This window comes from Benincasa hispida, chromosome 8 (genome assembly GCF_009727055.1).
Source record: "Benincasa hispida cultivar B227 chromosome 8, ASM972705v1, whole genome shotgun sequence".
Taxonomy (NCBI): Eukaryota; Viridiplantae; Streptophyta; class Magnoliopsida; order Cucurbitales; family Cucurbitaceae; genus Benincasa; species Benincasa hispida.
The window spans coordinates 45,736,559-45,762,582 of record NC_052356.1 but is presented as its reverse complement, the minus strand read 5'-3'; the positions used below and the strand labels follow the sequence as shown (position 1 = coordinate 45,762,582).

At 32.7% G+C, this 26,024-nt stretch overlaps 3 pseudogenes; all 3 read right to left on the bottom strand.

Moving 5' to 3' along the window:
* LOC120084085 overlaps nucleotides 1-9,136 on the bottom strand; it is a 31,305-nt pseudogene extending 22,169 nt beyond the window's left edge.
* A 3,981-nt stretch (nucleotides 9,137-13,117) lies between these two features.
* On the bottom strand, nucleotides 13,118-22,993 carry LOC120084084 (annotated as a pseudogene).
* Nucleotides 22,994-23,473: 480 nt separating this feature from the next.
* Nucleotides 23,474-25,194, bottom strand: LOC120084083 (annotated as a pseudogene).
* Between the last annotated feature and the right edge of the window lie 830 nt (nucleotides 25,195-26,024).

Sequence of the window (26,024 nt, the reverse complement as noted above, 5' to 3'; positions counted from 1 at the left end):
GTACTCAACAAGAAACATAAGGTCATGCCCACAACTCGTGAGATCATGGCATCATTACAGGAGATGTTCAGGCAACCGTCATCGTCTGTTAGACATGAAGCCATTAAATATGTGTATGTGACACATATGAAGGATGGGACCAACGTGAGAGAACATGTTCTCGACATGATGGTCTATTTTAACATCGCAGAGGCTCACAGGGCTATGATAGACGAAACAAGTCAGGTGAGCATGATACTAGAATCTCTTCCTGAGGGCTATCTGTCATTCAGGATAAATGCTATCATGAACAAAATCACTTATAACTTAACACGTTGTTGAATGAATTGCAAACTTATTAATCAATATGAAACTCAAGGAAAAGGAAATAAATGTTATTTCTAAACCAAAAAAGTTTTACAAAGGGTCTACGTCTAGTACGAAACCTGTTGATGATAAGAAAGCTGGTCCTTCTTCTTCTTCTAAAGATAAAACCGTACAGATGAAAAAGAAAGGAAAAGGGAAAAAGAAAACCGCTGCAAAGAAAAACAAAAACAAAACTCCCAAGGGAAAATGTTTCCATTGTGGAGAGGTTGGGCATTGGAAGCGTAAAATATTTGGCTGAAAAGAAAGCAGAAAAGAATAAACAAGATAAATATGATTTACTAGTTGTTGAAACATGTATAGTGGAAAATTCTCACCTTACCTGGATATTAGATTCAAACGCCACTAATCATGTTTGTACTTTTCTACAGGAAACTAGTTCTTGGAGAAGAATTTTTGAATATGAGATGACTTTCAAGGTGGGCACAGGTGAAGTCATTTCAACTGAAGCAGTGGGAGATGTGAAGTAGTTTTTTTGGAGATTCTTTTATCTTACTCAAGAATGTGTTCTCTTTACCTAAGATGAAAAGAAATATGATCTCCATTTCTTGTCTTTTAGAAAATATGTACAGTGTATCTTTTGAATATAATGAAGTGTTTATTTATTTAAGAGGTGTTCATATTTATTCTACTAGACTTGCAAATAACTTATACATATTACAACCAACGGAAGCAAAAGCTATTTTAAATATAGAGATGTTTAAAACGGCTGAAACTCATAATAAGAAGCAGAAAATTTCTCCTAACGCCTATCTTTGGCACCTCAGGCTTGGTCATATTAATCTCAACAAGATTGAGAGATTTGTAAAAAACGGTCATCTAAATCAGTTAGAAGATAGTTCCCTACCTCCATGTGAATCATGTCTTGAGGGAAAAATGACGAAAAGATCTTTTTCTGACAAAGGTCTTCGTGCCAAAGAACCTCTTGAACTTATACATTTAGAGCTTTGTGGTCCGATGAATGTTAAAGCTTGAGGAGGATATCAGTACTTTGCCAGTTTTATTGACGATTACTCTCGATATGGCTATATTTACTTAATCAGTCACAAGTTTGAAACTCTTGAAAAGTTCAAAGAATTTAAGGCTGAGACTGAAAATCAGTTAAGTAAAAGAATTAAAACACTTCGATCTGATCGAGGTGGTGAATATATGGATTTACAATTCCAGAACTATCTAGTAGATCATGGAATTCAATCCCAACTTACAGCACCTGGAACACCACAACAAAACAGTGTTACAGATAGAAGAAATCGAACCTTGTTGGACATGGTTTGGTTTATGATGAGTTATGCTCAATTACCTCAATCCTTTTGGGGATATGCAGTATAGACTGCAGTTTATATTCTGAACGTTGTTCCATCCAAAAGTGTTTCAGAAACACCATATCAATTATGGAAAGAATGCAAAGCAAGTTTACTTCCCGCATCTGGGGTTGTCTAACACACGTGTTGGTACAGAATCTTAAGAAATTGGAAACACGTTCGAAATTATGCCTATTTGTAGGATATCCCATGGAAACAAAAGGAGGATACTTTTATGATCCCCAAGAAGATAAAATGTTTGTATCCACAAATGCAACTTTCTTGGAAGAGGATCATATTAAGAATCATCTATCTCGCAGTAAACTAATATTACAAGAACTATTTAAATATACTACAGATAAATCAACAAGAGTTGTTGATCAAACTGGTCCATCAACAACGATTATTGTCCCGTCACATCCATCTCAAGAGTTGGGGATGCCTCGTCATAGTGGGAGGGTTATTCAACAACCTGAACGCTACATGGGTTTAACAGAAACTCAAAACATCATACAAGATGATGGTTTAAAGGATCCATTAACCTTTAAGATGGCAATGGAAGATGTTGACAGGAAATAATGGATAAAAGCCATGGACGATGAAATGGAGTCTATGTACTTCAACTTAGTCTGGGAACTTGTAGATCAACCCCAAGGTGTTACACCTATAGGTTGTAAGTAGATCTACAAGAGAAAACGAGACCAAACTAGCAAGGTACAGACCTATAAAACCAGGCTCGTGGCAAAGGGTTTTACTTAAAGCGGAGGAGTTGATTATGAAGAAACTTTTTCTCCTGTTGCCATGATTAAATCAATAAGAATACTTCTTGCCATTGCCACATATTATGACTACGAAATATGGCAAATGGATGTCAAGACAGCTATTTTGAATGGCTGAAGAAATCAAGATTCATTAAGCACTCTAGTTCATTAATTTTAGTTGAAAAGAAACATGCTAAAAACAGAGTATAATGGGTTTCATGAACATACCTTGCCGAACCAACGAAATCTCCATTTCCAGCTGCAAAATCCTTGAATCCTTATGTAGATCACCAGAAGATCTTCCCTACTATCCTCTGGTGCTCTAGATTAAGTTGTAGGACTCAAAATAAGCTGGAATCAAAGGGAATATGGAGAAAACTCACTGAACAAAACCCATTGAAGAACACCTTCTTCATCCGAATTTTTCAGCAAAAATTCAGTCGGTTCTCTCTACTTTCTTCATTACAATTCTCTTCAATATATTGCAGCATATCATGCAAAGAGATATGTTACATGGGATGCAGCTCATGCTTGAAGTAAAACAAAGGAGGAGTTGGGTTCCTTGTAAATTATTTGAAGATGAACTTTGAAAAACCCATTTTCAAGTTTTTTTGTGTAATTTTCAATTTCCAAAATCCATTTTTGATTTTAAAACCATATTTATTTCTAAAATAAAAATTAATTTTACAAATTAATTTCAAAATTTAATTTTCTAATAAAATTAATAAATAATTATTCAAACAATTTAAATAATTCTAATTAATTTAATATCTAATATTAAATTAATTTTTACATAAATTCATCTTCATATATTTAAATATATTTTCTCCAATTTTCGTTTGATTCTAATTTGAACATTTCAAATTAACTTATCACACTATTATAGAGCTAATCCATTTTCGAGCTAGTAGGGAGACCTCATGGACCTACAAATCATGGGCTCCAACGATCCGAGATTAATCAGCTAAACTCATTAGACCGATCTAACCCCCATTCGTTAACTAAGAAAAATCCCAGATAAACAGGAGTTCATAATTAGCTCAGGATTAAGGCTAAGTTACCTAGGTCATCGCTTTGAAATAGTCAGTCTTAAATAGTAAACAACGTTATAAAGTAAGAGTGACTCATTTCGTGGTCCGATCTTATACAAACTCTTTTGCACAAGGACACCCCTACTCCTCATGTCCAACATGAATAAATTATGATCACTTCGTTTGTAGCACTTTACAACTCCTTGTAACAACTACAGAGCAGGCCGCATCCAATAGTGTTACCAGAATAAGGTACCCAACCTTATCCATGTACTATAGATCATTTTGACTATTTACTCGAACCTGATCCACCTTTATGTCTCCACATAAAGTTCAAGTACTCATCCAATAGTCAAGGGACTTTTAGGTTTATTGGATTTCTATTCAAGCAATAGATCTATTCAATAACACCTTTATTGAATTTTTAAAATAGGCTCCATTGTTTATATACCACGAGTTTTAGGACATAAAACCCAACACTTGGTGATACTTCTTTTGTATTAGGAATTGAAATGCTATGAGGTCATTCAAAAAGAATTTATTTCATGTTACTAAGGTATTTTGAAATTGTCACAAAAGAACTACATTGAAAGGATTTTGAGTAGATTTGACATGAAAGATTGTGCATCAAGAGATACCCCGGTCACTAAAGGTGATAAATTTCATTTAGGTCAATGCCCCAAGATCGTACTCGAGACTAAGGAGATACAGAAGGTTTCTTATGCATCGGCTATTGGAAGTCTAATGTATACTGGAGTATATACACGTTTAGATATTACGTTCATAGTTAGAGTGTTAGGCAGATATTTGAGCAACCCAGGGATGGATCATTGGAAAGAAGACAAATGGGTTATGAGGTATTCACAGAGAACAAAAGATTATATGCTTACTTATCGAATATCAAAAGATTTGGTATTTTGATTCTGATTATGTTGGATGCCAAGATACTTTGTGATCCACTTTAGATTATATCTTTGGGGTTGGTACCGTAAATCTCATAGGGTTTTGTAGTTTGTAATTATATTGTATAAAAAATTTATTTATTTAATAAAATGTGAGATGTTTATTTGATATTTAGTGGTATTAAAACCATAAACTGATAAACTAACATCCAAAGTTATCTTCTGTAGCTTAAATGGTCTGTAGTAGATGGATAAGGCTGGATACATTATCCTGGTGACACTACGAGTATGACCCACTTTGAAGATGTTACAATTGTTGTAAAGTACTATAAGTGACCTGATCTTGATCATTCATGTGGAAACATGTGAGCGGGTGTATTCTATATAAAGGAGTTTGTATAAGACCGGTCCACGAAATGACTAGTCTCATTATATAACACCGTTCATAATAGAGACTTACATTTCACTAGGATGACCATAGGTGACATGATTTGAATCTTGAGTGAGTTGTGAACTTTTGCGTATGAAGACGGTCCTTTGATTTGTATGGGTGAGAGTAGCCAGATTGTCGACTCAATAAGCCTCCATTTTAGGAATTAGACTGATTGGGGAGCTAGGAACATAACTACAAAAGACGAAATTCACTCATTCCCCAATGTTGAGGTAAGTAGATAAATTGCTCCCTCAATGGCTGATTCTGGAGCTTGAACAATATGGTGTCACATCCTCGAGGTTTGGTCATCGTTGGACTATGACTTAATGTTCATTAGAGGGATTATTGGTACTTAAGAAGTTAAATGTAACTATAGAAGCAGAATGGTAATTTTGGCTCAATTGTACTTACGAGTAATTTGTGAAAGATCATCGCACTATTGACTGGTTATATCCAATGGACACAAAAATATATTTGTAGTGCGAAGAGTGCAACTGTCGTCTTTAGTGAAGTGCTCGATAGTTAATGGATGTTGAGTAATTTAATTAAAAGAGTTTAATTAATTATTCAAGTACCATTAGAGCTTCAATCAGGTCCCCTTTGTATCTCAACGGGAATTAAATGAGAATCAATTTTGGATGAATTTGAATTGTTCAAATTAATCGAGGGAATTAATTATATGTGATATAATTAATCTAATTTAATTATATATGATATAATTACTATAATGCATTTAATACATTATAAAGTTTATTTGAGAGGAAATAAATATTTGAATATGATTCAAATATTAATTATATAAGTTGGATTCATATAATTAAATTTAATATAAATTTGATTTATATTAAATGCCACTAGCGAGAGAATTGAAACTATAGGTTATATTGTATTTTATACAATATAGAAACCCATATGTTATACGTGATATAACATTTAGTTATGTATATATGTATAATAAATTAGTTATTATATATAATATTAATTAATTAAAATAAAATTATTTTAATTTTAATTTTATTTAATTTAAATTTATTTACTATTTGAAATTAAGGGAGAGAAATAACTTAATTCTCATTCTCTCTCCAAAATCACAGAGCCCACAAAACTTCTGGATTCTCATCCCAGAGAATACAGAGGAAACCAAGTAGTGGTGGCCATTTACGGTTTTGAATTTGTTGCAATTTCGGAGAAAAAGAATTACGTGAAGAAGGTTTATTTTCAAGGATAAGTTTTCTCTTTTCTCTCTCTCTTTTTTTTTTCCAGCATGTTGTACCTTTTATATAATGCATAAAATTTTGTTTGATTTTGTAAAATTGAATGCTCTGTAATTTTCGGATTTGGGTTCGATCCCCGTTTCTACTCAAGGACCTTCATCGGTACTTCAATATCTTTATGTTGGCTGGAGGAGTTGTATCTTGGAACAGTATTAAACAAACACTTGTGGTTTCTTCCTCCATGGCTGCGGAGTTTGTAGCACTTATGAGACGTCCAATCATGTAATATGGTTACAAAATTTTGTCACTGAGCTGCGAATAGTGGTTGATATAGAAAGACCACAATTTTTTTTTTTTTTTTGTGAGAATAAGTTGGCGGTGATGTATTCCAACAACAATAGAAGCAATACAAAGTCAAAGCATGTAGACGTGAAGTTTCTGGTTGGTAAAGAAAGAGTTCAAAATAGTCAAATTTTGATGGAACACATAGGAACAAACTCTATGGTAGCATATCCATTGACTAAAGGTTTACCACCTAAAGTTTTTCATGAGCATGTTGCTCACATGGATATTAGTCAGTTTTCTGATTCCATAGTTTAGTGAGAGTTTGTTATTGAGGAAGTTTTTCGACATTTTTATTTTTTTATTTTCTATATAGAATAAATTTGATTTATGTTTTATTATCTAAACTTTTTTGTCATGCATGTGGTTTAGCAAATGCGATTTAACATAAAGTTTTAAGAATGATCTCACTAAGAAATTTGGACCAGTTGGAAACAGATATGATTGAGATAACTTTGCATGTACTTTCCATGCTATCCATCCATACTTGATCTATGTCATTGAATGTATTGAAATTGGTGATCAAGGAAGGTTTAGTAACAAGGGTAGTGACGAAATCAACCTTGATTGGACCAGATTGAATTAAAGGGAAACTATTATTGAAATAACCTATAACCTATTTATGCCTGCTTAAGGTTTATGTGATTTTATTATATTAGGTACATAGACATAGCCCAAGTAGGAGATTGTTAGACGTATTTAAATATGTTTAATTAAAGTATGGACTATATATGTGGAATAATAATTTATCAGATTGGGTTATTATATTAGATTGGATCATATTATGTGATCCAATTAATTAAGACCCTAAATTCCTAATTGAGTATGAACTTAATTGATAAAAGCTCATTCCTAGTTAATTAAGGTTTAATGGGAAACTTAATTGAACTAGAGACCTTAGGGCTATGGTCTCCAATAGACCAAAACAATAAGTACCCAGTTTATCTTTAATCCGATCAAGACCGATCAAGAGAGAGATCCCACTTAGGGCATTTAGAGTTTTGGTTGAGGAAGACAATAGCTGCCGTATAATTACCATCAATTTTGCAATGGAATCGAATATGTCATTCTTGACAATTTAGCATGAATGATCCTAGGATTATATATATTTAATATAGATTTAAAGTAATTATACTAACAATATACTGATAATTAGATATATAATTTAGTTTGACAGGAAAACAATTTAATTATTATTTTATATAATCTTTCTTTGATTATAGAGAATATGTCGATATAGATATTTTATCGATATATTTTAATATATCTAGAAAATATAAATGTGGAGATAAATATTTACATCCCATTGATTAGATTACACAAAATTCCAAAAATAAGGCAAGGAGTTGAAGACAACATGATCGCAAACTACACGTCAGTCATTTGCACCTCTATTGGCTTCCTCGAGTTCGACATGTCGTCACCATCCCAAATTGTGGTTTTGTAATAAGTTGCATACAAAATCAATTGTATCAACCCAGAAAGAGCTCCCAAACTATTCGGAATCCGCCAAAAAAAAAAAAAAAGAAAGAAACAAAAATATATGAATTTACACTAAACCAAAATGTTAAATTATAGAGGATTTGATTAATGTTTATTTAATCCAAAAGTTTAGGTCGGTTTGATCACTATTTGAGTTTTTTTGGAATATTTTAAAAAACTAAGTTAAGTTTTGAAAATTAAAAAAAAAAAAAGATTTTACTTGATTAAAAATTCAAATGTTTAATTAAAAAAATGAAAACCATGATAAAGATCAAATGGTTATTAAATGAGTTCTTATGAGATTGCTCGTATACTTACCGAGACATTAGGATCAAATGTGAGAATAGCGTAAATGGCCCATACATCACCATTGCAAAAGTTGGCAAGGGAGAGAGTAAATGGCAAGTACTTCACGCTCTTTGTTTTGATGACTTGTCGGTTAAAAAAACAACCAATTTTCTCCTTTTTAAAATTAGCTCTTAATTGTAGATGTTGATTTTAATATAAAAGAAGAGGAGGGATGGTGAAATACCATGACGGTCAATGGAGAAGTATACATTCCGATGTTAAAGATAATACCTAAAATGCCAATAAAGTAAGATCTACTTGTGGTGGTGTAAAAAACTAAGAGTGTAATGAGGATGACGACCGCAAAAAAGATAGTTTCGACGAGAATAATGATCAACATCTTCTTCTGAAAAAAGAAAAAACATCACACAAAAAATTAAACCCTAAATTTTATTTAAACACGATTTACTTTTTTTCGAGTTTGAAAAATTTAAAAGAGAAATTAGAGACTTTATCCTCCTAGCTTACTCTCTTTGACCCATGGAGAGTAGATAAAAAAGATGGAAACGTAGATGAGTTCGATGAAAAACCCGATACCGTTGATGATAACGACGAGGACGCTATCAGCATGAACAAAGAGCATTTCATAAAACACCTACATGACGCAATTGAAGATTGTGACCAAATAAGGATCTGGCTTGAAATCTTCTACCAGCGTGCACCTCATTATCTGAGTAAATGTGGGACCGCAAATTTTTGGTTTATTTCAAAATTTAACAATCTTACCAATGACAAAATCAATAAAAGACAATAAACTTTGGAAAAACAAATAATATAGATAAATTAGAATCTTACATTGGTGACATAAATAAACCAAAAGATATGACATTTCCTGAAAAAAAAAAAAGCGATCAATTTGTTGTTATAATTACAAATTCAAACCTTAATTCATCAATGATTTGATTATAATTCTCACCTATAATGCCAATGATTGTCCTTGCTGTCTCTGCACTCACCATTGTGTTTGGAAAGGAAAAGAGGTAACTTTTTGTCTCTTTTTCTGTTGGTTTTAGCCTTTTAGTGAGGGGTTAAAAAGATATAAAAAAGTACTACGTGTTCTTACGAAAATGATCAGCTTTATAGATGTATATATATTATATGTGTAATGAGAGAGCAAGAATGTTAATTAGTTACATACTACCCTAGATAAATTATGATTATTTCTTATTTCGTCTAATTTTAAAATTGAAGAGATCGAATCTGAATGTGGAAGTGTGTGAAGGCCGATGCCAATAAATTCAGACTTTGGAATTTAAAAAAAATAGAGGAAAAAAATAAACATACAGGATAAACAAGTTTGAAGCATGATTTTACTGAAAAAGGAAGCTTGATTTTTTTTTGTTTAATTAAATTAATATTTTTTATATTAATTTAATTAAAAGTTTGGGAAAAAAATTCCGATTCGAATTGAAAGCTTTTATTTTATGCATTTGATGTTTGATATTTTTTGTTGTATGTCATAATGTAAGTCATATAGCATAGTCCCACTATAGGATATATATAAACCACTAAATTTGCTTACTACTTAACTATGCTTAAGTCTTCCTAACTATGTGTTTAAACTTTTGAAAGTATGTATTTATGGTATTTGTATTAGTAAAAATAATATGGGAAGAAAAAATTTCCAGACCAAGACAAAAATTTTCTTTAATAAACGCACTTCCAATGACATTCACAATGACATTTTCTTCTCAATAAAATTGCCAAGAATTTTCAGATCACAAATAATTAAAGCAACTACTTAACCAGACTTAACCATACTTAAAACTAATGTCAATCTCCACAAAATAAAATAATTAGAATCTATTATAAAATCTCAATTCCTAATAATGAGATCCACATAAAGTTAAACAAGTCTTGAATTTCAAATATTCCAAAATAACTAAACTCCTAACAAGCCAAGATATGGATCTTTCTCAAGCCCCCTCCTCCGCACCACCAAGGTCATAGAGATCATCAACACCTAACAAATTTGGTGGAAGGTCAGTACAACTTGCATTGGTAAGTAGCCCACACCGGAAGGGTCACCAAACATCATACATATATAGAAAAATATATACCACCAATCACATTGTGCTACTCACAACAATAAGACATTTTTAGTTTAAAATAGAATGATCACATCTAAACATACTGACACATGATTTACCGTACCATGTTATGCAACAACATATGACACATGATTTATGCGTCATACTCCGCTCTCTCTCACATGATTTACGTATCATACTCCGCTCTCTCTCACATGATTTACGTATCATGCTCCACTCTCTCTCACATAATTTAAGCATCATGCTTCGCTCTCTCTCACACGATTTACGCGTCATGTTCTGGCACACTGATACATGCCATGTTCAACATGCAACATGCTTATATTCGCAAGGCAATAGAACTGCACATAAGTATTACACTTTATAAATGTCAATACAAGAGTATTCAAGTATGCTTAATCATATCAAAACATCCACATATATTATGATAACATAAATCCTAATTATAGATAATGATATTTAAAACACGCATCATGCTAGCACACAAGCAGATAGACCCAATATGTAGAATTCTACTTAACTAAATGCTTTTGAAGTGCTTACAAAAGGATCTAAAGACTCTTGAGATAATAAATATGATTTAAATATTATATACATGGATAGAGATTCATGTTTGGAATTCGTATCTTCAATTAATTTAATATTTGATATTAAATTACTTTAATTAATTAAAATTATTTAATTAGTTATTGATAATTAATTTTATACAAAATTAATTATGAAAATTAATTTTGTTTAAAAAATAATGAATTTTATATAATATTAATTATGGAATTAATATTTTATAAAATTATTTTTTCTTTTTAATTTTTTAAATTGAATTTAAAAAAAATTTGAAATTGATATTTTTGTTAAAAATCAATTTAAAATTAAAGAAAAATATAAAGTGGGTTTTTCCCACCTTGAACACTCAATTTCACTCTCTTATTGTGGTTTTAGGTATCAAGCCATGAGACAAGTGGATGACATGTTGAATTTGATCAAAATCAAATTCTTTCTGGGTTGAAAGGATTTTCATGCATATGGAAAAATTGAAGAGGAAAGGGGTTTTCTCTAATAATTTCCTGAAAACCAGAAAAATCCTCAAACTTCCCAAAATCGTAGCTCATTTTGCACTTCACCTTCCAATCTAAGGGCCAAGAGAATAGTAGGGAAGTTCTAAGTGGTGTCTATAAGGTGTTAAGGAAATTCGAGCTGAAATCTAAGGATTGAATAGTACAACAAAGATATACCTTTAAAACGCTATTCTCTTTATATGAACTTGCATGTTTCTTTGCTAAAATTGATGGAATTAGAGTGCTTAAGATCCTAATTGTTTTCTCATGTTGATTATCAATATCAACACGTCAAGCTCAATGCCAAGACGAATACTTCTATGCTTTGTTGAACTATATTCATGATGTTTTTGTTCAACGCATTTCTGCTCCCATCATTCTGCCTTCATTTCAGCAACCCCTTAGGAAACAATTCTTAAATTTATTATGCGTGCAAGCTTTACCTCAAACCTCTTATGAAAATTTTTTCTAAGGCAAGCTCGTAACTCAATTCAGCAATAAGGATCTTGTTGCCTTAAAATTTTGGGGGTTGGGAGAGGTTTGATCTAATATGTTGAAACTGGTTAAAATATGTTTATTACTAATAAATTCTATAATAATAATAATAATAATAATAATAATAAAAAAAAAAAAAAAAAAAAAAAACTCAACTGTCAGCGTAGGGAAAAACATGTGTGTTAAGAGCTTTAGTTGTCAATGGCATCTGCTCGTAGTTGGATACTCGCATGGCAGCTATGGGGGTAAGCCAAAACGAAAGTGGGTAACCATGATCAATACAAAATAAAAAAGAAAAAAATTATGTAACTCCAATGCCTGAGCCAAAAGAAAAATTTAGCTAAGGCAAGAGTTAAATTGAAAAAAGTACTTGCTCGTAGTTGGATGTCCGCATGATACCCATTGGGGCAAGCTAAAACGAAAGTGAGTAATCTGGATCAATGCATACTTATTAATAAGTGTACTTAGCAAAATAAAAAGTAACAAAGAGAGCTTTTATGTTTTTGAACCATGAACGCATTATTGAAAGGAGAAATAAAAATGCCTGGAAATGAGCAAGGGAATTTAAAGACTAAGCTTGCCTTATTTAAGTTTAGGAAATATTTCTGCAGGGGAGTGAATAAGACTTTGAGATGAATTGCTGGTCTAAAGAATCTCAAAACTTGGAGCATGTTGAGAGGTCAAGTTAATGCATTAATTTGAGTTGAGATATACATTAAGACTTTAAATAAATTCTTGAAAACAAACATTGTTCTAGATATGAGGGTGTTATAATTTGTAGAAATACAAATTGTTGTAGCTCTATATTCAGAATAATTAGGAAAATTCAGAGAAAAATGCATTAACTTGAAATTAAATTCATGTAAATAGATAAATTTTGCGTCCAAACATTTATAAAACTCATTACCCTAATTATAAAATCTAACATCTTTGAATGCAAGATTTTTATAAAAAGAAGAAAACAAATTCAGTTAAGGAAACAAAAGCTGCAGTCATGGTCACATAAAGAGATCAGATCAACTTCAATCTTGCATGCGAAGAGTCATGCATTAAGTAGGAATATGAAGAAAGGAAAACGACAAGCGCACGAGCGGTGGACATCAAATCAAAGTGAAAATTGATAGTTGATCTGAGGTAGTCACGATAGAGGCACAAATCTGTGACGTAAGAATTCAGTATAACAGGGCATGAAAATAAATGTAAAGATGTCAAATAATCATTAGAAAAAAGCTAAGAACCTTCACTTTAGCGCCTAAAAATAGCCCAAAGAGCTTCATCTCAACTGTGAAAAATTTTGCCAAAAAATTACCTAAGCTATGCCAAAATTCGGAGTGAGAGCTCAGTCTTCTTCTCTGAAACGGGAGAGAGCATTACCAACATCCATTGCAACTACCTTGAAGCAACCACTATAAAAGCCAAAGGGAGTAAGAGATCGCAACCGGTGGCTTGACTCTTCCATCTCCCCACTTTACTCATTTTCTTGTTATTTGCAATTTGTGTTAAGATCTTAAGATTAAGAAACTGTATATTTCTTAATATGAATATGATTTCCACTACTTTTCTCCATCATGAGCAACTAAATTCATTAATGAGTTGAGAGGATTAAACTGACATTTTCACAGGTTTTGCATAAGTTAAAGTTCATCTTATTTAGTGTGTGCTTAATCTATTGCTTAAATGCATATGACAACTCAGTTTAAGTAGAAATAGCTTTACTCAAGAGAGAAATTGGTTGTGGAACTTGTTAAGCAAGAAAAGAAGTAGCTTTAAAGATAAAGTTAACCTTTTATCATATAATTAACTTAAGCATGTGTCCTAGAGATAGGGTAAATGTGGCACGAAATACTAAGAGGTGAGTTCTTCATTTCATGAGTTTATGACATGAATGCATACTTATGCATTACTTAGGAGAATGTTAGTAAACCTTCTTAACCCTATCTTATTAACTTATTTTCATTCAATTCAATGCATGTTGCTTTGTTTGTGATTGCATCTCCATCACCAATACTATCATTTCACTACTCCACACATCATCACCATCACACACCACAAACGTACACCATCCATATAATTCATTCTTTAGTCCTGTTTCACCTCACTATTAGTTTAGTTTCTCAATGCATGATACTTTGGAAGTATTGCTAAATTCGTTCAACCATTCTTAATTAAGCTGTATCAAGTCCCAATGTTTGACCCTAGACTCACCAGGACACTTTAGTTAAACCTACACTTGGGTTTAATTAGGGAAAAACTTGTATCCATTTCAGATTATTTGATTGATTAATATAACACATGCACAAGGATTACTTTTACACAACATTAACAAAAAAATCAAAATCAAATCAATGTTGAATTATACGAGGTTTGAGGAATTTGTATGATTGAATCTAGAATTTTAGACTCGATTTGATAATCATTTGATTTTCAAAAATTTATGTCTATAACTTGATTGATTGGGATAGTTGGAAGCTTACCAAGACATTAGGATCGAATTTGAGAATAGCGTAAATGGCTTATACAATACTGTTGGGCTAACCACTCTTCATTAGGCCTTAATACTAAGGATCAACGCTAGAAAGATGAAGAAAAGGCTTAGAAATATTCTATCAAATCCTCGATACTCGAAACTCGATGCTCGACGTCTTCTTACTCGATGCTCGATGAGAATTCCCTTCTTCATCTGACGAGTCTTTATTAAATCCTTGATTGAACTCGATGACAAATGAACTAATACTCGATCTCACTCGATGATTCTTGAACGATACTTGATGTGACTCGAAGGTGAAAATGATCAACTCGATGCAACTCGATAGCAAAGATCGACACACGATTGAACTCAATATTGAAATTATTCGATGCGATTTGAATGATGATTGAATGGCGCGTGACTTGCAGTAAAGAAAGAAATTGTATGAAGAAGAAAGATAAGGCAAGAAGATGAGACACAACATTTACATGGTTCGGTAAGATTGCCTACGTCCATAGGAAGATCTGGGTTCTTTTACTGATAAAGATTGCGTACAGTTTTGTTGTTTACAGAAAACTAGGAAAAATGATGATAACTTTCTCTCTTTTGTTTTAAGGATCAGTGGTATTTATAGAGTATACCAGTTGATCGTTTACAAAGTTAGTTATAAACAAACAAAAAAAATGAGGTATTTGAGTCAAAGCTTCTTCAAATTCTCCACCTTGTCTCCAATGCCTTGCAATCTTCTGATCTTCTTGATTCTGATCGTTCTGTCTACCTTGTGTGTGGAAGCTCGAAACCAGCTTGTTCTAAACATTTAAACAATTTAAGCTTTGAAATAGGTTTTGTTAGCATGTCAGCCGCATTGTCTGAAGTATGAACCTTTAAAATTTCTATCTCCTCTATCTCAATTTTATCTCTAATGAAATGATACTTGATATCAATGTGCTTAGTTCTAGTGTGGTATTGTGGATTTCGGGATAAATTGATAGTACTTTAGTTTTCACAGTAGAGTTTCACCACTGTTTGATCTATTCCAAAGTCTTTCAACAATCCCTTAAGTCACAATGCCTCCTTAATTTCTTCTGTTAAAGCCATATATTCAGTTTCTGTTGTAGATAAGGCTACTATAGGCTGTAGTGTTGCTTTCCAACTAATTAGATTAGGACCATAAAGGAAAAGGTAACTTGTTAAGGACCTCTTTTTGTCCAAACTACTAGTATAGTCAACATCCATATATCCATAAAATTTTAATTTTGTTTCAGCTGATCTTTGATAGACTAACCTTGAGTTTTTAGACCAAACCAAGCACCTTAGGCTCCATTTAGTAGCCTCCCAGTGTCTCTTACCAGGATTAGAAATATATCTACTAACTAAGCCAGCTGAATAAGAGAGATCAGGTCTGGTAGAAATCATTAAATACATTAGGCTTCCGATTGCTTGATTATAGGGTACGACAGCCATTTGTTTATGATGTTCTTGGTCAGAATCTTTAGGAGAGTTAGCTGAGGAAAGCTTAAAGTGCTGAGCAATAGGTAAGCTCACAGGTTTAACATCATTCATGTTGAACCTTTTAAGAATCTTCTCACAGTAATTGGACTGATTGATGCTTAGAATAGATTCTTCTGTGTTCCTTTGGATCTCTATTCCTAGGACCTTGCTTGCTTCTCCCATGTCCTTCATATCAAACTCTATTTTTAAGAGGTTTTTAACATGGGTTAGAACTCCTTTGGACCTACCTGCCAACAACATATCATTTACATATATGAGTAGGTAAACCTTGTCATTGTAAGAACCTGTATTTATATAAACACATATGTCACATGAACTTCTTTTGAATCCAATGCTAGAAATATAGTCACTGAATCTCTTATACCAGCACTTAGGTGATTGCTTTAACCCATATATAGACTTGTTGAGTAAGCAATAGAGATTTTCTTTTCCTTTTACTTCAAATCCTTTAGGTTGCGTCATATAGATTGTCTCCTCTAGATGTCCATGAAGAAAGGCAGTTTTGACATCTAGTTGATACCATTCTAAATTATTTTGAGCAACTAAGGATAGAAGAAGTCTTATGGAAGTCAACTGGAGAGAAAATCTCAGAATAGTCTATTCCGTCCCTTGGAGTGAACCCCTTTGCAACTGATCTAGCTTTATACCAAGGTTTTAGATCACAAGATACTCCTTCCTTAAGTTTGAAAACTCATTTAGAGGCAACAGGTTTGTAACCCTTTGGTAGAGGAACTAAAGACCAAGTGTCATTCACTTTTAATGAATGCATCTCCTCATTCATAGCTTCAATCTAATCCCTTGCATTAGCACAACTTGTTGCTTCTCAAAGGTTGTTAGTTCTTGGTTAGTAGAAGCTACAACAACATTCAAAACAAGATTCCTATAGTTCATTTCAGTGTATCTAGCGGGAGGTGTAATAGTTCTCCTTTGTCTATCCCTAGCTAAGACATACTAACTTAAATCAGGCTGCTCACTTGCTGTCTCCTCATGTTCCCCTACATCTTCCTCAGTTCCCCTATGTCACTAGGTTGGCTAGACTCTATATGGCTGCTCAATGTGTAATTCAATCTCAAAACCTATGTTGGATGACTCTCCTTCATCCTCAAGCTTTTTCTTCTTTTGCATAAACATCTCCTTTTCCCTAAAGGTGATGTCTCCACTCATTATGAACTTCCTCTCAATCGGATGCCACATTTTAAACCCCTTGACACCCTCTGTAAAACATATAAACATGCATTTGACTGCTCTGGCCTTTAACTTTCCCTTATTTTGGTGTACAAACTCTAAGGATGTAGGAGGGAACCTATTCAAGGTGTACACTGAATATGCTGTAGCTTCTGCCTAATAATTTTCCCCTAAAATAGCATCAAAGAGAAAATACCTAACTCTTTCCATTATGGTTCTATTTAACCTCTCAGCAACCTTATTTTGTTGAGGTGTATACCTCATCGTTCTATCCTTAGTTATACCATTCTCACTACAAAATTTATCAAAGTATTCATTGCAAAACTCAAGCCCATTATCGGTTTTAAAGTATTTTAACCTTTTAGATGTTTGATTTTTTATCATGGCTTTCCATTCCATAAACTTCCCAAAAACTTAGTACTTAGTTTTAAGAAAGTATATCCAGCTCTTCCTAGAAAATTCATCTATAAAGGTTAGAAAATACCTTGAGCCACTAAGGCTTGGTGTAGGAGATGGTCCCCATAGGTCAGAATGGACATAATCCAATGTTCCTTTGGTGGTATGCTGAGATTTTATGAAACTTTGTCTGGTTGCTTTACCTAGAATGTAGTGTTCACAAAAGGAAAGGTGCTCACTGATACCTTTGGGCAGTATACCTTACTTGGACAGTGCTTGCATCCCTTTTTCACTAATATGAGATAGTCTTTTGTGCCACAAGCCAGCCTCTGTTAAGCTTGTTGTTTAAATCGTGTAGGCATTTGTCATCATTTCTACTTCTCTCACAATATAAAGGTCATTGACCTTTTCACCAACTAGCACAACCTTGGAATCCTTGATCACCTCAAAAACTCCATATTTTTCTCTGCATTCACACCTAATAGAGTCCAACATTCCCAGAGATATCGATTTTCTCTTGAGCAAAGGTACATGTCTCACATTTCTTAAAAGCTTGATTGATTGATCCATTCTTTAGCTTCAAGGACATTGAACCAACCCTTTTGATCTTGCTGGCTTCATTGTTTCCCATGTACACAGATTCTCCATCTACATCCTTGTAAGTATTAAACCAAGGTCTGAAAGGTGTCATATGATAGGTACAATCGAAGTCAAGTACCCAATCATATTTTTGTTGGGGTTGATGCCCTAAATCTCGTAGGGTCTTGTAGTTTGTAAACACTTGTATGAACAAACATTCTGTGATTTATAATATATGATATTTTATTTACTTCTATCTATGAAATTTTTGATATTTTAGTTACATTAACCACAAACCAATAAACTAAGATCCATGGTTATCATTGTAACTTAAACATGTACGTGGAGACATACAAGTGGATCGTGTTTAAGTGATAACCTAAATGATCTGTAGTATATGGATAAGGTTGGGTACCTTATCCTGATGATATTATGAGTATGGTCTGCTTTGTAGGTGTTATAAATGTTGTAATGTGCTACAAATGATCTGATCCTGATCATTCATATATTAGACATGCGAGCAGGGATATTCTATACAAAAGAGTTTGTCTAAGACTGGACCATGAAATATTTAGTCTTATTATATATTGTCGTTCATAATTGAGACTTTCATTTCACTAGGATGGCCATAGGTAACATGACCTTAATCCTAAGTGAGTTGTGAACTTCTACTTATGAGGGAAGTCTTTTGATTTGCATGGGTGAGAGTGGCCATATCGTCGATTCAACAAGCCTACCATTTTGGGGATTCGTCTGATTGAGGAGCTAGAAACCCAGCTACACAAGATGTAATTCACTTCTTCCCTGAAGTAAGGGTAAGTAGATAAATTGCTCCCTTAAGGACTAATTTCGTGTCTTGAACAATGTGACGCCACACCCTCTCTTGGCCCAAGAGGGTTTACTCGTAGTGGGACTATGATCTATTGTTCATTAGAGGGATCAGTGGTACTTAAGGAGTTAGATGTAACTACAGGGGCAAAACAGTAATTTGGCCAAACTGTACTTACGAGCAATTTATGAAGGATCATCGTACTATTGATTGGTTATATCCAATGGACACAAAAATATATCTGTAGTGCGAAGAGTGTAGTCGGTCTTTAGTGGAGTGCCTGACAGTTAACAGATGGTGGATAATGTGATTAAAGAGTTTTGTCAGTTATTCACGTACCATTGGAGCTTCAAGCTACAGGTCCATAATGACCCCTTGGTAGCTCAATAGATTTAAGTTGAGAATAAGTTTTTGGGTTAATTTGAAATGTTCAAATTAATAAGAGGGTATTTGATTATATATGATATAATTAAATTAATTCAATTATATATGATATAATTGATATAATGTATTTGATATATTTTTGTTTAATTGGAGGAATAAATATTTGAATATGATTCAAATATATTTTCTATGAATTAGATTCATAGTTATTAAATTTAATATAAATATGATTTATATTAAATTTCATAACATAGAGAAAAAGAACTATGATTTATATATTGTATGTGATGCAATATTAAAACTATAGGTTATAAATATAATATGATAAGTTAGTTATCATATTTATTTATATTTATTATTTATTAGATAATTAACTCATTTTTCTCCATAACCACCTTTAATGGGTAGTTATTTGGTTTTATGGAAAAGTGGGATAAAATGAAAATGGTTATCTAATTATTCTACAAGACATCAGATATACTATCGGGTACACAATCGAGACATCAGATATACTATACGATAGCCTTGTTATCTATGTGATCGAGTAAGCTTGTCTATACGATAGACTTCATCGTCTACACGATAGTGTTATACCTTTCTCAAACATCTTCCTCCTCCACACCAAACCTTCCCTCTAGCCAAAATTAGCCAGAGCCCACCACTCCTGGATTCTCACACCGAGAATACCAAGGTCACCAAGTGGTAGTGTCCGGTTAGTTTGAGGATCGAGTTACTGTTTGCTGCTTGTTCGAGAGGAGAGTTCGTGACTTGTTTGCTGCATTCGTGAACGAGTTGGATCGAGGAATTACTTGAAGAAGGGTTCTTCAAAGGTATAATCTCTTAATCCTTTGTTTTTTGTTTTTTATTTCAAAGCATGTTGTAATTTAGATATATGCATAATCTGTTCGTGTATGATTGTAAATGTATGTGTTCAATCACAATAGGATTTGGACGATCTGCTTCCGCTCAAAGGTCCTCTATAAACGGCTTCCCAAGAGGATTGATTCGGTTGGTTTGGTTTCTAGTGGAGGCTAAGGCATCAAAATAAAAGTAGGAACCTTCAACCACAAAAGCTTTTGGTTGTTTTCCCTTCGGATCCTTTTCTTTTTCTTGATTTTTCCTTTTCAAGCTGTAGCAACCTCTCATCAAGTGACCTTTCTTCATGCAATAGTTGCATCTTAGCTTGGTCTTCAGTTTGTACTCTTCACCTGACTGGTTTTTATTTCCTTTAGACTGATTCTGTTTGTTCTTCCCCTTGACAATCAACCTCTCTACACTAGGTTGCTTCTTCTTGACTGACTGAAGCTTTAACTCTCTAGTTCTTAATGTTGAAATGATGGCATCAGTAGTAACTAATTCTCTGCCATATTTCAAGAAATTTTTCACCTCCTTATAGGCTTCAGGTAGAGAGTTTAATAACACAAAAGCTTCATTTTCATCGCCAATTTTCTCGCCAAGGCTCTTAAACTCGGAAACTATCCTCTTGAACTCGTCCAAATTATCTGAAAGAGGCTTGGCAGAATCCATCCTGAATGTGAAGAACTTCTCCCTTAGATACATCTTGTTGGGGAGATTCTTGGTTGCAAAAAAACCTTCTAGCTTGACCCACATCTTGTAGGTCGTGTCTTAATTAATCATTTGTCTCAAAATACTGTCACTGAGATTATAAACCAGTGTCTCATATGCTGTAAGCTCCATGTCTTCCATTTCTTGAGCTGAAATAGTAGGTGGCAGAGTTGACGAGTCCAAAAAGGCTTTGTGTGCTCTTTGTTGTCCAATAATAGCTTTGATTTTGGCCTTCCATAGGCCAAAATCGCCCTTCCCATAAAACTTCTCAATTTCATACCTTGCAATAGCCATTTCTGATGTGATCAAGTATTGAGTCTAGACTTCTTGAGTATCTTGATGCTCCAAGAATGTTGACCTTGATGATCTTCAAACGCTCTAATACCACAAATTGTTGGGCTAACCATTCTTCACTAGGCCCAAATACTCAAGATCAACGCTAGAAAGATGAAGAAAAGGCTCAGAAATATTCTGCCAAATCTTCGATACTCGAAGCTCGATGCTCGATGTCTTCCTACTCGATGCTCAATGAGAATTCCTTTCTTCATCTGATGAGTCTCTGTTAAATCCTTGATGGAAGTCGAGGACAAATGAACTAATACTCTATCTTACTCGATGGTTCTTGAACGATACTCGGTGTGACTCGGAGGTGAAAACGATCAACTCGACGCAACTCGATAGCGAAGATTGACGCACGATTGAACTCGATATTGAAATTACTTGATGCAATTTGAATGATGATTGAATGGCACACGATTTGCAGTAAAGAAAGCAATCGTATGAAGAAGAAAGATAAGACATGGTGTTTATGTGATTCGACAAGATTGCCTACATCCACGGGAAGATCTGGGTTCTTTTACTAATGAAGATTGCGTACAGTTTTGTTGTTTACAGAAAACTAGGAAAAATGCTGATAACTCTCTTTGTTTTGTTTTAAGGATCGGTGGTATTTATAGAGTATACCAGCTGACCGTTTACAAATCTAGTTATAAAAAAACAGAAAACCGGGGCATTTCAGTCAAAAGCTTCTTTAAATACCATTGCAAAAATTGGCAAAGAAGAGAGTAAATGACATGTACTTCATGCTCTTTGTTTTGATGACTTGTCGCTAAGAAAAAAACCAAACTTAATATTATTTTAAGTAGTTCATTATTATTTTAAGTAGTTCTTTATTATAGATAATGTATAATAATTAAAATGTTGATTTTAATATAACGGAAGAGGATGGATGGATACATACATGATTTTCAATGGAGAAGTATACATTTCAATGTTGAAGATAATACATAAAATGCCAACAAAGTAAGATCTACTTGTTGTGGTGTGAAAAACAAGAGCGTAATGAGGACGATGACCACGAAGAACGTAATTTCAACGAGAAAAATGATCAACATCTTCTTCTGAAAAAAAAAAATTCACACAATAAATTAAACCCTAAATCTTATGGAAAAAGATTAGGCTATTTCTTTGAGTTCAAAATTTTAGAAGAGAAATTAGAGACTTCATTCTCTCTCAACTTACTCTCTTAACCCCCTGGAGAATAGATAAAGAATACGGAAACGTAGATGTGTTCGACGAAAAAAACCAATGTGATTGATGGTAACGACAAGGACGTTGTTTGGGTGAACAAAAGACATTTCATAGAGCACCCACATGGCACAGTTGAGGATTGTGACTAAGTAAGGATCTAACTTGAAATCTTCTATTATCTCGCGCTTCACTATTTGAGTAAATATGCAACTGCAAATTAAAATTTTTGGTTCATCTCAAAATTCAACAATCTTACCAAATGATAAAACCAACCAAAGTAATAAACTTTTGGCATAAATAAACTAAAATATATAACATTTCCTAGAAAAAAAAACCAAATTATTGTTACAATTACAAAATTTAAACCCTAATTCTTATGGAATTATGGTAGATATTGTGATTATTTGATTAGAATTTTCACCTATAATATCAATGACTGTCATTGCTACCTCTTCACTCATCATTGTATAACACTTCTTTTAATATTGAACAAAGGTTTGAAAATTTTACTCAAGTATTATAGAGTATTGAAAAAAAGAGAAGAAAAACAAGAAAAAGAGAAGGAAAGGATGGTAACTTAGTTTTGTCTTCTTTTCTTTTTTGTGGGGAATTTTAAAGGTAAAAAAGTGGACGTAAATATATGTGTGAAGAAGAGTGTGAAGAATGTTTGTTACTCATTGACATGGATAAAAAGGTCATTCTATCTTCTTTAACAATGTTTTGGATTCTAATTTTAGAAATTTTCGAATATACTTTAACAATTTCATATCTAAAATGGGTTTAGATATTAGGATTTGGTAATTCACTAATACTAATCTTATATTATAAAATTGGATTAATTCAGTTAATAGTGAGACTATATAGAAGCATATAGTTAATAAGTCTAGGTTGACGCTGTAAAACTTGACTGAGAAATACAGTCATACTTGTTATGTATATATATTTGTGTTTATAAATATATATAAGTTTATGATATATTCAACATTTGGAAAGTTAACATATTACACACAAAATTTTAAATTTAGAAACATTTTCAAGATTTTTCTTATATACTAATAAATGATGCAGGTGTACAATACAATTTTTAAAGGTAAGGATAAGTATATATTAAAAAAAATGAAGAAAAGAATAGGTATATTTTGATATATCTTGAAAATAAAAATGTCGATATCAATATTTACATTCCATTAATTAGATTACACAAAAATCCAAAAATAAGGTAAGGAGTTGAAGACAACATCACAATACTACACGTCGGTCATTTGCACCTCCATTGGCTTCTTCGAGTTCGACATGTCGTCGCTGTCCCAATTTGTGGTTTTGTAATAAGTTGCATACAAAAGCAATTGTATCAACCCAGAAAGAGCTCCCAAACTATTCGGAATCTGTCCAAAAAAAAAAAACTTTTTCAATTTACCACTACATCAAAAAGTTCGTTATAGAGGTTTCGATGAATTTTTATTGAATCCAAAAGTTTAGGTATGTTTGATAGTCATTTAAATTTTTTTAGGATTATTTTCAAAAGCCAAGTTAGGTTTTGAGGGGGAAAATGGATTTAAAAAACTTGGCTAACGATTCAAATCTTTACTTAGAAAAAAGGAAAACCATGATAAAGAAGTTATAAGAAAATAGCACAATATTATCAAACAAAAGAAAACAAATGATTATGAAATTAGGTTTTATAAGATCGTTGTAAGCTTACCAAGACATTAGGATCAAATTTGAGAATAGCGTATTTTGAAATGCCTTGAATCTATTTGCTGGCGCTTCGAACAACCTATTCAGTTTTTGTATTCAGCATATTTATTTATTTATGGTTATTTACGATTTTGACCCTAGGGTTTATAAAGCAGTGCAATATATAAACTCTCTAACCTAGAGGTGCCGTTTTTTTATGTAATTCTGAAAACATTATATCGAAATAATATTGTTCTTCCTCTGCCCGTGGACGTAACTAACACACTGTTAGTGAACCACGTATATCTGTGTATCGATCTTCCCTACTCTATGTTCCTTTTTTTGTTTCTTTAATTGTTGATTTCGGAACATCGTAAATGGCCCAGACAACACCATTGTAAAAGTTGGCGAGGGAGAGAGTAAATGACATGTACTTCACACTCTTTGTTTTGATGACTTGGTGCTGAAAAAAAGCAACCAATCTTCTTCTGTTTAAAATTAGCTCTTAATTATAGATGTTGACTTTAATAGGATGGTGAAATACCATGACGGTCAATGGAGAAGTATACATTCCTATGTTGAAGATAATATATAAGATGCCAACAAAGTAAGATCTACTTGTGGTGGTGTGAAAAACCAAGAGCGTAATGAAGACAACGACCGCGAAGAAGATAATTTCGATGAGAATAATGATCAACATCTTCTTCTGAAAAAAGAACAAATTCACACAAGAAATTGAACTCTAAATTTTATTTAAAACAAAATTGACTGCTTTTCGAGTTTGAAAACTTTGTTCTCTTAACTTACTCTCTTGACCCATGGAGAGTAGATAAAAAAATGGAAACGTAGATGATCTCAATGAAAAATCTGATGTCATTGATGGTAACGACGAGTATACTGTCGGGATGAACAAAGGGCATTCCATAGAACACACACATGGCGTAATTGAGGATTGTGGTTAAGTAAGGATCTGGTTTGAAATCTTCCACTGCTTTGCGCATCACAATCTGACTAAATGTGAGGCTACAAATTTTTTTGCTCATTTCAAAATTTAACAATCTTACCAATAAACTTTTGAGAAACAAAGAATATAGATAATATAGAATCTTACCTTGGTGACATAAATAAACCAAAAGATATGACATTTCCTGAAAAAAAAAAAAAAAGGCAATCAATTTGTTGTTATAATTCATCAAATAGATTATGATCCAAACCTTAATTCATCAATGATTTAATTATATTTCTTACCTATAATGCCAATGATTGTTCTTGCTGCCTCTGCACTCACCATTGTGTAACCCTTCTTCGTTTAGTAGTAAAGAATTTTTTGAAAAACTTGAATATTAGAGATATGAGAGAAAAAGAGAAGGAACACATTCTTGTCGTTCTTTTTTCCTTTTTGTTGAGGGGTTTAAAAAAAGATTAAAAAAAAATACTAGATTTCTAATGAAAATGATAAGCTTTATGGATGTATATATATTATATGTGTAACGAGAGTGAAAGAACGTTAATTAGTTTCACGTTAACTTGGATAAATGATGACTATTTCTTATGTTGAGGTTGTTAGGAGTCTAATTTTAGAAATTCTCTAATGCATTGTAACATTTCAATATTTAAACGAGATACTTTAGGGATTAGAATCAATCTTAGATGGTAAAATCTTGTAGATTAATTTAATGGATTACATCACAGGTAATTAGATAATAGTTCATTAGACAATAGAGAAACAACTACTTAACAAATTTAACTATGTTTTGGCTAAAACTTTTTTTTAAAAAAAAAAAATTGCTTAAAAATATTTATAAAATGTCAAGTTGGTATCAAAACTTGACGCCTTTTAGAACGTCTACTAGCCTACTATAAAAACAATGTTAGCCAAAATTAATTTAACTGCACAAATGCCATGTTACGTTTTATTTTTTACTTTTTTATTTTTTTGTGGATATATACTTTTTAAGGGACTCAACATGTGTCAAGTTTTTCTAAATATTACACTTGACATTTCATAGATAACAAAACAATAAAAGATCAAAATGTTATGTATATAGTTCTTGATACTTACCATGTACCATGTATATCATTTTAACTTTGACATTATTATTATTCATTAAGTTTTTCTTT